Here is a 13,080-nt window from a genome sequence, read left to right as displayed (position 1 = left end):
AGATACACTGGTATGTTTAGCGTTGGAGAATATTGTTGCTGCCGTATTCCTGAAGGCATAATATTTGACTGACAAAATCAAACTAAGATGCCTGATGCCTTCAGCTGCAAGCCACAGTATTAGTGAATCCATGCACTGCTTCAGGTAGTGAGCAAGTCAATAGTCCTGTCCAGTATTCATGAAGGATCGCAATATCTCAGATTAAAAATTGCTTTAATTTATTTCAAAATTAGTCCCTCATGGGTCCCTCATTACCAGTGGGGTAATGACATGAACTTACATAACAACAGTTTTTCTGATCATCCCAAAACCACAGTGTCCAATTCATAGCACATCGTTACAGTTTGTTTTATGCATCATCTGGAAGCACTGCATGGTGTTCAATGTGTGTTTCCTTTATACTTTTTTATTTGAGCTGTTAATGTCTTTTGTCTGCTGTCACCTCATGCAGTCCTAATTGTGGTAACATTTTTTAAACAATAATTATGTGGCTAGCTTTGGCAGGAGTTGACATGGCATTACAGGCCCCGAAAGTAATTTATTATTTATTTTCACAATGACTGAGTAACAATAAACTAAGTTTAAAGATCTGTTACATGGAGTCATAGTATTATGACATATCTTCAATGTTCGGCCAAGTATTCAGGGTATAAAAGTAAGCTTGTTAACTAGACTAGTCAAGTGGCTTTAGAAGTGGAGAAAATTCGAATTGATATTTTGAACCATTTCACAGGTAGCTAAAAGGGTGATGACTTTTGCAGAGGAACTAAAGAAGCCTGTATTGTGTTGAAATTCTGTTGCTGCTAAAGATGAGAAGAAAGAGTTTTCATCTGTGTTAAGTGTTCTTTTCTGGACAGAATAGAAAGAAAGTGTGGTAAAAATGAACCAGAAAATGTTGATTGTGTTTCATACTGTATCAAAAAGGAAATCTTCAACATGTACAACTAACTAATAACATGCTGGTTTGCAGCCAAATCAGTCAGGGCTTCTTCCTATTTCAGAAAGAAGAGATATGGGAAAGCTTTCTTGGATTGGCATGATCAGAAAACTAGGACTTCTACAGAAAGTGCCTTTACTTGAGGGAATTATTAAGATTTTAATGGGAATCCTTCTTTCCAAAACTTTTACCAGTTTTATGAAATACAGCATCTAGAAATGTTTATTTGTTTCTGTGAGAAAACATAGAAGAAGAAAACATAGAAGAGAAGGCTTAGAGATCCTTAGGTAGGGTTGTTGTTCTGATAAAAAAGGGCATTTGTCTTTAATAATAAATTGATGCTTCATTTGTTTGAGGTTTGTAAGAGGCTTTAGTTCAGCCGAAAGCTTTCTAATACTGTTTTTTAGGAATAAGGAAGTGTAAGCACTGTTGATAATGCCAGTCAACAGTGCCTAAACCTGAGGTGAGGGTGGGTAAGATGCGGGATGGTTGGAGACTTCTGCATCACCAGGTGAGCAAGTTAGAAGAGGTGATGATGAGGTAACTTCTGAGAGAGCCCTGTGATGAGGCACTCCAGGGAAGAGGACACACATAACCGTTACTTGAGAGGACTTGCCATCACTCCAAATATGTGTCTCCCCTGCTTCCTTCTTCATCCAGTTTTATAAACTGAGCATGATACTTGATGGGATAGGATATCCCTCTGGTCACTAGAGTCAGTTGTCCCAGTTGTGTCCCATCCCAGTTTCTTGTGTACCCTCAACCTCTTTAGAGGTGGGGTGAGAAGCAGAAAAGGCTATGCAAGCTCTGCTTAGGAATAACTGAAACATTGCTCTATTACCAGCCTGTTTCCAGCACAATTCAAAACACAGACCCGTACTATCTACTGTGAAGAAATTATCCCACCTAAAGCCAGCAGACCATTAGTGTTTCTCACTAGTGGATAGAGAACCATCTGCAATTTTAGCAGCACATTATAGCAAAATTTATTCAAGACAGTTCCAAGGGTTTTTAAACCTACACAGAGAGAAATGGTGAGTGCCCTTGTCTTTATCTTACCTGTCCTTTTCTGTTGCTTCCCCACGTGCAGTTGCACAGCATTTCAGACAAGCTGAAAACAGGACTATTAAAAGTCAGAGCACTGAAACTGTGTGACGTGTTTATTCTTCACTGAGGCCATGAACAATTTCAGAGCTGCCAGTGTCTGACTGAAATAATAGCTGTAGATATAGGATCTTTTGTAAGACAGATGGCTGAGAAGGTACCATTTGTCTGCCAGGCAAGGTTTCATAACTCTTGGCGTCTGTGCATGAGGATCCTATTAAATTTTTTTTTGTTTTGTTTTGTTTTGTTTTGTTTTAATTATTCTATATGGCAATCTCTGTGATGGCACTGAAAGAGGAAAAGTAGGTGGGAAGGTGAGCTTTATGTGTTTATGTTCACTGACTGAGCATGTTTCACAGTATCTATTCCTCTGCCTCTGTCTGGTGCAGTACACATGCAAGGGTTATTTATGAATTCCTTACTACCCCAACTGTCTTTCCTAGTTCCCACTTTTGTACAGTCTTCAGAATAATGTTTTTCTCTTATTGCTCACTTGAAAGTATCTCTTCATAATAGGTGGCTACACAGCTGAACTTCATGGCCAACATGAAGTACTATCTTTTGTTCTTACCCTTTGGGGTTTGAACAGCTCCTGTTGTGTTATTTACTGACTGCAGATTGTTGCTGTTTGTAGATGAAGATGTAGGCATGCACTGCAGATAAAATGAGCATACTTCACTCACAGGGCAAAGTTATAGTGAAGATGTTTCAGCATGTCTGAAAAGATTTGGGATAAGATTTTACAGTCAGAAATTCATAGTAATAGATCACCAACCTAGGTGTTTCTTTCCTTATTCTTGCTAGAGGCTTTCCCCCAAAGTCTGTAGTGAAGTTGTAATAAATAATACAAGGTGTTTATCTTGAATGTAGGGGTTTTACCCTCTTGTAACAAGAATTCAAAGAGAAATACCAAATTCTTTCATACAGATATAAACTAAGGCATGGAAATAAGTAATTTACAGTAATTAAGAGACGGGACTAGAATGGAGATCTGAGAATATAAACTCCAGATTCTTTGTTCCTAATAGAAAATGTCAGGATTATAATGGAAATATTTTTAGTTTCTTGATTTGTTAAAAGTACTATTCTTGCTGTCTGGGTTTAAGCCCTGCCAGCAACCAAGCACCACACAGTCCCTCACTTTCTCCCCGAGCAGGGTTGGGAGAGAATCTGAATAGTAAAAGTTAGAAAACTGATGGGTGGAGATAAAGACAGTTTAATAGATAAAGCAAAAGCCATGCACACAAGCAAAGCAAGACAAGGAATTAATTCACTACTTCCTATGGCCAGGCAGGTGTTCAGCCATACCCAGGACAGCAGGGCTCCAGCATGACTATCAGTGACTTGGGAAGACAAACACCATCACTGAATGTCCTCCCCTTCCTCCTTCTTCCCCCACCTTTATATGCTGAGTGTGACACCATATGATGTCAGATACCCCTGTGGTCAGCAGGGATCACCTGTCCTGGCTGTGTCTCCTTGCAGTTTCCCATGCACCCCAGCTACCTTGCCAGTGTGGCAGTATGAGAAGCAGAAAAGGCCTTGGCTCTGTCTGAGCCCTGCTCAGCAATGACAGAATCATCTCTGTACTATCAACCCTATATTCAGCACAAATCCTAAACACAGCCCCTTATTAGCCACCAGCACACTCCCAAAGACTTCTTTTTTTCTTTCTGCTCTAACAATATAGAATTTTTCATCACATGCTGTATATGCCATCTGCAAAGATCAATCTGTTGTTGCAAAACATATCTGGAGAAAGACAGGCACCAAAGAACAGCTGGGCAAAGGCGGCAATAAAATCTCATTGCTGCTCTGCTTGGATTTTACAAGCACTGCAAGAAGCTGTCAGTTTTCAGGCTGAATGCCTTTGTATCAATGCAATGAAAGAACTCAGTTTAAGGTATCTGGTGGAATGCTGTGTATGTATGCTTTTTGTCACAGGCTTCAGCAACTGTGAGGAAAAAATGTCTATTGCCTTGTGCTCAGTTCTCTGACATTCTCTGGTTTAGTGTAAGGACAAAAGCATCTCTGTGCCTTGTAAGTGTCAGCTTTCATTAAACCTGCCCTTTTGAAACACAGCTCCCCCCCATCCTAAAAGCATGGAATAAGTAATTCAAGGAAAGAAGATAAATCCTAATAAAGCATCAGACATACTCATATTCTGCAATGGTATTTGCTATAGGAATTCATACTGCAAACAGTATTTTGGGTAGCCAAACTTGAGCAGTTTTCTTATCTCAGCAGAATGAAATTAAAACACTCTTCAAAGTATTTTCTTTCCCTGCATTTGCAATTTAGAAAACTGAGCCTTGTGATTCTCAGTTGAAGTGAACATTACAAAAGAACAACATAGTACAAACAGGATGAGAGTACTTTTAGAAACAAGACTTACCACTACCCATGGATGTCACCCAGTAGGGGAGTCGTGCAGTGAACACAGGAGGCACAGAAAGACCAAAACGTCATGCTAAAGAAAGGAGGGTAGGCTGGGCCACCTTGACCTTCAAAGGACAACAGGACTCAACCATTTCAGGATGTGAAAGGGTGTGATCTGTGACTCTCATGAAAGAAATAAGCAAGGCAGTCATGTACAGTGTATGATCTTATGAAATTTAAGAGCATTTACGAACAGAAAAGTAGGCAGATTTGTTTTTGAACACCAAACAGTTTAGCTGCCTCTAGTGACCAGCATAGGGTTTCATTTTTAAGTATGCTCATAATGGCTTTAACTCAATCATTTTCAAATTTCATGTCTAAGCTGTTAGCAACTTTTCCATTCCTAATCAAATGCTAATGTAATAGAGCTTAGTTTAACCCAAATGAAAGGCAAACAGATGTCCTAATCTTCATTCTAACTGGTCAGAAAATACAAGAAGCTGTTGCTTGGCTATCCCTTCCATACAAAAGATCTTTGCAGTGTTGGCAGTTTAATACTTCACTACCTCTGCTAAGATTCCTTGTCCTATAGTGAGGTTAAATGAAAACTTCCAGTATATGCTGTCTTCAAATCTGGAATTTTTCAGTTCTGAGATTTTTTAAAATTCTTACTAAAGTAACACAAAGCCTTTATCTCAATTTTGTTATACAGCATAGTTTCTATCTGAAATACATCATAGTGGGTTTAGTGACTGACAGCTCATACTATGAACTGCAATGACTTGTCAAACCAATGTAATGTTATCAAGTTCTAATCAAGTCTTTATACTGGTAAATATTAATTCCTATCTTACAATAAATTATATTAAAGTCTGTCATACTTTTGACATTCCAAGGATTGTAAATCAACAGAGTAGCATTTTGCCAGACAGGCAGTGATTCCCCAAGTTAGACTGCAAATGACTGACTTGTGTCAGGGGAATCTAGAAATCTCTCCAAATAAAATAGCTTCAGGATTTTTCTTGTAAATGTAAAACAATGATGGAAATGCTTTGGGAATGGTAGTAATAAGGTCTTTTATTTTTTTGAATTGGAGAGAATGAAGAGGAGGGTTGGCTGGAATCCCTAGAAAGCACAAGGCAGAGGCTTTCTAGGAATTGATGATAGGTAGGGTTGTTTATATAATCATAGACTCCCTAGATAATTTTTGTGTCCCATCTTCAGCTCTGAGATTTTTATAAGCTGAAGCGCATACATTAAGGCACTTTCTGAATAGGATGTTACAGAAAATAGCATGCTGTCCAGGAAAACCTTTCAGAAATCATATGATATGTCCAAAACAAAGAAAACATGCAAGTACACCATGTCTTCTCGTGACAACTAGAACATATGTAGAGTCCGGTATTAACAACATATTTAATGGAGCAAGTTAGTAAAATTACACTGGTATATGAAAATGCTTATTACCAGACATACCCAGGCAATAACTACTCATTATAAAAATGTCATCATGTTTGAATGAAAAAGAATATATTCCAGTAAGAAAATACAAGTCTAATAGTTTCTCTCTTATCACCTTCAGCTGATCCCTAGAAGAATTTTTTAGGCACATTATCAGATGCAGTTCAGGTACCAGGTTGTAATGAGTTCATCAGTTGCATTCTGACAATTACCTGAGTTCAGGTTTAGCCATTAAAGCAAACTTGCTTAAATTACTTTAATGGATACCCAGCCTTTATGCTTTAAGTAAATATGGTTTATTTCACAAATATAATTCTAAGAGAATCTACATGATCAGTTTTTATAGCTTGACTAATGAGTTAAGCTTGCTTGACACAGTATAGCAGGAGTCACATAGCCACAGTTTAATGCTTGTCATTTTAGTTATTGCAAATAAAGTAGTTTGCATTACTCTTTTTCTCCCTTTTCTGAATTTCCACTTAATATAGTATATCTGTTCTCTAAAAGTGCAGAGAGCACATTTCCTGAGTTATGTATATTCTTTCTAGACATTAGTACCAGAAATTTAATCAAAATAAACATTTAGCTGCTTTTGCTAGAGTATACTGTTTGCCCATGTAAACTCAGTATTTCTGTGGGTTTTTCAAGACCCTCTCAGAAAGGTTTTGAGGAATGACATTAAAAACATTCTGTTCAGGAGGTTTGCTGAACTACAAAAAAAAAAAATAACATGAGGAGAAGCCATTTCTACTGTCAAAAGGCACTTAGTGAGCTCACTTGGGCTATTTACAAAAACTAAAAGGAAAATAAAATTTCTTATGATTCATTTTAATGTTGTCATGCTGATAAATATGAGCAATAATAATGCTGTGCCTTATTTGTTGTCTATTGTGTAGGCAATAGGATCCTAGAAGAGACTCAGAAAAGAATTTTAATCTCTTGACTTGAGAACGTCGCACATACTGCCATAGTGACTTTTAATGTCCTACATTAACTGTTCTGTAGAGATAAAAATAATCCTTTATTGCTGGTATTGAAAGGATGTGCAACTATACTCAAACTTCTGAGAGGGTGCAAAGGATGTTTTATAAGAATATAATTTATTGGAGGTTGAAAGTTATTTAAGCCAACTGCACGGTAGAATACAATTCGTTCACGTGAGAGGAATTGCTGAAGAAACTCATTATATTCTTGATGAATTGTCAGGGAAAGGGGAAAACTTGGCAAGATATTGTATATATTATTTACTGTGTTTTTACTTGCATTGAATAAAATTCTTTCTCGTTTTTCATGGTACTAATTTATCATGCAAGTATTTGTCATTGTGTAACAATATATAGCCTCAGGCATATCTGTGTCAGAGTTAGTACAAGTTTCTTCCTCTTCAAGAAACATAACACATTTCCAAATTTTTTCAAACTCAATTTGAAAAAGAGTATTTTAATCTCATTGCTTCTTGTGCCTGTAGGCACTCATGTTCAGCAATCACACTTGTTTTGAGACAAATTCTCTGAAATGTTTTTATTTATTGCAGTGTGTGTTTAATTGGTTGTTTTTGTTGCTGCTGTTCTCTGTGTATTAAACATATTTTGTCAATCTTCTGTGTATGTTGTAGTAATTAAGAAATAAATAAGTGGTGCATTTAACACTAGGTCTGCCTTGAAGGATTATTTTGCTAAAGTACAAGGAATTTGCAATGGTCTCTTGTGAAATGTTGTCAGTTCATTCAATGATATAGAAAATAACTTTCAATTTATTAATTTGGCCTCTTAAATATTGTAAACAACAAATATAGTACAGATTCCCTGGTAAATTTATTATTGCTGTAGGTGTTCTTAGCCTGATAGTTAAAATTGGATTTATGGTCAAGGATACCCTTGGCCACCCCTGGATCTGAAATTTCAGTTTGTGGAGTGAAACATTATCTTGGATATATGCCTGAGTTAGATAACAAGCATTCCTCTCCTCTTTTGCTTTCCTTTGTTTTCCTCTGAAAGAACAAAACCTGGCCACATAGGGTGGCAGAGACCACATACTTCAAAGCCCTTTTGAGATGCCACAGAAAAGGTGGGATAAGTGGCAAAGCACATTTTTCTTCAGTGTTGACAGAGCAAAAAGATTGAGACTCCCCTACCCAATATGATAAATTACATGATTTAAAGCTCCTTTGAAAAGGTTGAAAAGTTAATATTTTTTATGTCTCAAAGTATGAACTACAGGAAATAGAACCCAAGAAATAGATTATTTCTGAGAGCACCATAGAATGGTTTCTGAAGCGTAAGCAAGAAATGCAAGAAGGAATAAAAGAAAAGGTCTTTCTGGTCTAGGATTAAGATCTGAATGATGAGAGATTACCAAAGTGTAGTTGTTGTAAGAGTAAAAAGGGGCATCCCAAACTTTCTGGAGCATCTGAGGAAGAGACATGAAGAAATCTACTTTATTAATTGTAATTGGTTGTTAAGTTAGAATTCCAATATCGACTTAAAATTACAAATTCAATTTTTTGGTCAAATCCCTTTGGGTCATGATGGAGTTTATACACAGCACTGCATGCACTGGATCAATTTTCAGAATCATTAATCTCTGCTGGCAGAGTAGTTAGTTTCAATTTCGAGTAAATGGCATCTTTATTGATTTACAAACAAAAAATACTGCAATGACACTGGCATGAGGGAGCCTCTATTTGGGAGGTTAGTTTTGTTTTTATTTAGACAGATTTTTATCTCCATCTCCCTGGTGTATTCACACTTTTCAGTGAAAATAACTTTGCTTTTTAATGTAAATATTTATCTCTCTAGCACTGTCCCTGCGGTTTGGAATTGACTGCAAACTTGTACAGGTCTCATTCACACCCAGCTACTACTTGTTCATGGCTTTGTATGGAAAAGAAAACAATTTACAAATGCACAAAATGAGTATGTAGAAATTCTATTACATGTGCGCATGCAACAGTCAAAACATACCCCAATACATTATATCTCTAATTTGCAATATGACTCTACAATGTGACTCATTTTTCACGTAAAAATCCTCTATTTTCTGCGGAGTTTTGTATCCTGTATCCCAGGTTTTTATTTATGTCTCAGTAAAATGAATGCTGAGGTCACCTGACCTAGGAAACTGTCAAAAATTAGAAGATTGTCTAAGAAAATTATTTCTGAAACAGTAGATTATTTGTCTATGTGGTAATAAATCATTAGCAATGGCCTGTGTTATTAATGTATTCACCTATTAAATCTTTTCGTGCCTATTATAGTGATATTAAGTTTAATTGAAAAAAGCTCTAAAATCCTTTAATCCTTTTGGATAAGTTGTTTAACTCTTTATGTGCAATATAGGAAATACTAGTATAGAGTTAATGCATTACTAATTAAAAAGGTGGAAAAAAATAGAGCAGTTTCTCCATCAGAATTTAATTTTCTATTTCAGATATGTTTCTGAAATACTATGTTTAATTAATTGTTCTTCAAACCGAGGTAGCTGGTCAGGCTATACAGGAGATAATTCACTTTTTTTCTAAACATCCTTCGCAAATAATGTGCCTTCTCACCTTGCTACAGTACATAACTGCTATTGATTACCTGCTCTCTGTTAAATTCAACTTCTGTTCAGCACTGAAGGGAGCATACCGGTATTCTGACAGATTTATCAGGATGTGCAGACTGGAGTTTAAGGAGATGAGAGCTCTGACCTTCAATTCAGAAGCAATCCAAGCTGCTGTGTGAACTGTGTTCTTTAATTACCCAAGTCATTGCTTTGATATTTTCTCTAGCTTTAGAAATATATATATGGCATTTATGTAAGTTTCTTACATACGCACACTAAGAAAAATTACACAAAGGAGTGTTAATTTACCTGGACAAAAAAAAAAACCAACAAACGCAAAACAAGCAAACAAAAAAAGCATTCCCACCCCCACCCCCTCCACCACTCCTGCCCCCCCAAAAAAGCAAAACCAAAAATTAACCTTAATTTTGAAACTTTGAATTTAGATTTTTTAAAAAATAAATTTTAGATATTTTAAAAAATATCTAAATTTTAGATATTTTTAAAAATTTGGTTCCTAGAAATAACATAGGAATACAATGCTGTCATGGTTTATCCCAGCTGGCAACTAAATACCACACAACCACTTGCTCAATTCCCCTTCCCTGCCACCCTACTGGATGGGGAGGATATATCAGGAAGGAAAAAAAATAAAACTCATGGGTTGTGATAAGAACAGTTTAAGAATTAAAAATAAAAATAATAATAGTAATAATAATAATAATAATAGCAATAATAATAATAATAATAATAATGGAGAGGGAGAAAAGTAAAATGGAAGACAAGTGATGAACAATACAATTGCTCACCACTTGCTCACCGATGCCAAACCTGTCCCCAGGCTGCAACTGGCCCCTCTTTGGGTAACTCCCCCAGTTTATACACTGGGCATAGTTTTATGGCATGGAATGCCCCTTTGGCTGGTTCGGGTCAGTCGTCCCAGCTGTGCTCCCACCCAGCTTCTTGTGCAGCTCCTCCGTGGCAGAGCACGGGAAATTGAAAAGTCCTTGAGTTAGGCACAACTTTGCAACAACTGAAACATCAGTGTGTTATCAACATTATTCTCATACTGACTCCAAAACATAGCACTGCACCAGCTACTAGGAAGAAAATGAGCTCTGTCCCAGCCAAACCCTGGACAAATGGCAAGGACCAGGAAAGTTATAGTGAACTGTATTTGACAATATTGCAAAATGTCTGACAAACAAGGGAGTCAACCTACACAAATTGGTAAAAATGAGTTTAAAAGGAGTTGATATTGTCTCTTGGAAGAACGTGCAAAATAACAAACTTCAAAAGAACCTTCACAACTACTGATATTTGGGAGTGAAACAGGTTAAAAATGGGAATAAAAAAAGAGATATTTAGTTTTATCTATATAAAGGGCAGAACTTGAAAAATGTAACAAAAAAGCACTCTAGGTGAATGTAGTATGTATTGAATATTCAATGACATCTAAATATCTCACAAGAGAAAATAAGGAGGTGCATAGAGATATTTAATTTGACAGTTTTCAGCAAACCCTTACGTGCCATGAAAACGTGGTCAATGAGGAAGAGCAATAATAAGTGATTGTAAGTGATTTAGTTACCTGCGTTCTGAAAATATCTTGGAAGTGTCTTCAATCTGTATGTTAGACTCAGCAAGAAAACCTTGAAGAAGATTGTCTTTACTATCCTTTAGAAAGCATCGTGGTATCAATGTTGGGGTATATTCATCATAAGATAGCACAGACTGATAATGGTTGGACACCTGAGGCTCCTGTATAGAATAAATAAAAGGAGGACTCTCTTGCATATGGTGATATATCCTCTTCTGGGTCTCCAACTGGGATAAGAGGCGATTATAGCATTCCACCAAGAGCAGAGATATGAGATAGGAAAAGGAATAAGGAAGAAAAAAAAAAAAGGCTAAGACCTCTGCCTGTCAAAACTAGACAAAGATAAGTTTAGCATAATTTCTATCCATTTATTATATGTTTTTTTCTAGACTTGCTATTATTGAAATAATGCAAGCTTCATAGCAAAAGACAAAGAAAAGAATTTAACGAGAAGTCCTTAAGCTATTTTTCTGCTTATAACATGATGTGGTTGTACCCTGGACATCTAAAGACTTCAAAATGTTAGGACTGGTGTGCTCAGAATTTTGATTTTGACCTTGAAAGCTCAGAGAGGTTCAGAGATTTTTTTTATCATTTTGATGGAGAAGCATGGTAATAGTGTTTAACTTCCAGCAAGTGCTAGCATAGCAAACAATAGAAAAATGTTCAGACACTAATTATATGATTGCTGAGACCTCATTGAGAGCAAAAGACAGGATATTGGCAAGAAAGACCTGGATATTGGTTTATTGTATCCTAGGTTATGCTGGCTCCCCTTGGTATATATAAACCTAATCATGCTGGTCACATGAATCTATTTAAGTGGCAATATGAGATGCTGTTGATTTTACATTAGTATTATTTGTTGTTGCCTTCAGTATTATAGAATAAATGGTGTTATGATGAGAACAGTAACACCCACCATAATTCTTCCCCGTGCCCTTTTCAGGAGGACAGTGGCTATTATTCAGCAAAACATCATGATTCTGGGCTGAAACTACCTCTGGCTTAGGTCTCATTCTCAGCTGTAGCTCCCCCGCTTGCTTTAAGGGAAGGAAGAGGTTGTTTGGGTTTTTTTCCTGTTCTATCTTGTCCATATAGAGATATAGGAAAATTCAAATAATTCTTCTACTCTAGATCACTATACTAGTCACAGAACAAAGAAAGCTCTCCTGCAGATGAGAAAGTTATCTTTCCTTTATTCTGGTTCTTCTCCTCTTTGATGACATATGGCTTCATTTCAAAGCTAGAAGTCATTAGAGAACTCTTGGTGATGCAGGAAAAAAATACTCATGACCATATTGGTCATTTACTGCATGTGACTAGTAAATACTGGATAGCTCTGGCACTGGTGTCTACAAGAGAGATGTAGAAGTCCTCAGATATGTATCTACATCAAGTAGACTTAAAAAATGGGCTTGGAGAGGATACTGTTAAAGGTGGGAAGAGAAGTGGAAGAAAGTACAACGTGGAAAACTAGGAGTGGATCAACTTCCTTGTTAATAAAAAAAATAAATTGTTCCTTACTTCTTTAATGTCTTGAAGTATATGCTGCATTCACTGATACATACCTGATGTTTAGAATAGATCTTTGAATTTCAGCTCTGATTCCAAGCAATGTGTGTACTGAAACATAAAATCTTTACGTATAAATCTTTACATTATTTAACTGGCTTTTTAGAAATGAACCTGAATTCTTGTATGCTGTAGAAAACACATCTGACCAAGCTGCAAACTGAAAAATACTGCGTGAACTAGTTGCAGGGATTTTTATCCCTGACATCATCATCATACTGTGACTGAAAAAAACCCAGCACTATGTTAGAGCATAGACAACCATACCCTTATGGCTTGCATAATTTTTTTTAACTATTACTCCTTTTACAGTACTTCGGATGCATATTTACAAGAATGACATTTTCATGTTGAAGCATGTCCAGAGAAGGGCAAAAAAGCTGATGAAGGGTCTGGAGCACAAGTCTTATATGGAGCAGCTGAGGGATCTGGGGTTGTTCAGCCTGGAGAAAAGGAGGTTCGGGGGGACCTTGTTGCT

Source organism: Chiroxiphia lanceolata, chromosome 6, assembly GCF_009829145.1.
Source record: "Chiroxiphia lanceolata isolate bChiLan1 chromosome 6, bChiLan1.pri, whole genome shotgun sequence".
Lineage (NCBI taxonomy): Eukaryota > Metazoa > Chordata > Aves > Passeriformes > Pipridae > Chiroxiphia > Chiroxiphia lanceolata.
The sequence above is the reverse complement of the archived record's forward strand: the minus strand, read 5'-3'. Positions refer to the sequence as shown.